This window comes from Penaeus vannamei, chromosome 1, assembly GCF_042767895.1.
Source record: "Penaeus vannamei isolate JL-2024 chromosome 1, ASM4276789v1, whole genome shotgun sequence".
Classification (NCBI taxonomy): Eukaryota; Metazoa; Arthropoda; class Malacostraca; order Decapoda; family Penaeidae; genus Penaeus; species Penaeus vannamei.
In genome coordinates this window covers 9,793,435-9,794,661 of record NC_091549.1, presented here as the reverse complement: position 1 = coordinate 9,794,661, position 1,227 = coordinate 9,793,435, and positions in this window count along the sequence as shown.

Sequence of the window (1,227 nt, the reverse complement as noted above, 5' to 3'; positions counted from 1 at the left end):
TTCCCTCTTCTTTTTCCCAATCACTATTTTTTTTTCTTCTTTTATCACCATCTTTACCTCTCCTTATTTTTACTTTCACTTATATCTACCGCGTTCTTTCTTATGAGAAAAAATACGTTCATGAAAACAATATGTGTATATATATGTATTTATTCGCTCATTTATTTATTTATGTTCTTATTAATTGTTTTACGTATCTATTATTGTTTATTATAATTATATGTTTATTAATCTTAATAGTTATCTATTTATTACTCTTTTCTATATATTAATATTTATCTATTCATTAAACTCTTCTATTTGTTAATATTTAATCTATTCATTAATCTTTTCTATTTGTTAATATTTATCTATTCAATAATCCTTTCTATTTGTTAATATTTATCTATTCATTAATCTATTCCTGTATTCATTTATTTATTTATAGTTACTCGTACTATTTATCTATTCATTCATCTATTTCTGTTTGTTAATATTTATTCATTAATCTATTCCTGTATTCTTTTATTTATTTATAGTTACTCGTACGCGTCAAGACCTTATTTTAAGTCCGTGACGTCACTGCCCGAGACAAAATCCGAGGAAGTCTAGGATGTCTCTCGGATGTATTTAAGAAAGGAACATTCTCACAGTGCTTGCGTTGGCACAGTTGGAAGGGTGTATGTGTGTCGGCAGTGTTGGCAGAGGGTAGTGTACCAGTAATTTTTGGAAGGGGTGTGGGGGAGAGGTGAAGGAAAGGGGAGGGAAGAGGAGGGGATGGGATGGAAAAAGAGAAGAGATGGAGAGGGGAATGGGAGGATGGGGGGAAGCGAGAGAGAGAGCGGGGGGGATGGGGAGAGAGAGAGACAGAGAGAGAGAGAGAGAGAGAGAGAGAGCGAGAGAGAGAGAGATGGAGAGAGAGCGAAAGCGAAAGCGAGGACCAGAGTTGGTATTGTACGAAATGTTTCTGTGTTGGTAGTGAGTGATGGGGGGGGGGGGGGGGGGGAATTGTATGTTGGAAGTGTGGGTAGAGGATAGGTGGGTAGGAGGGTATTGTGTTGGAAAGTGTGCGTCGTGGGGAGGTAGGTTGGTCGTGTGGGTAGAGCTAAAACGTATAAGCAATCGTGGTCAATGTAGAATGCATATGATACGGTTGGCAGAACGTGATAAAGTAGCAGAACATCGTGATACGCTTGGCAGAACGTGTTATAAGGTGGCAGAACATCGTGATAGGGTTGGCAGAACGGT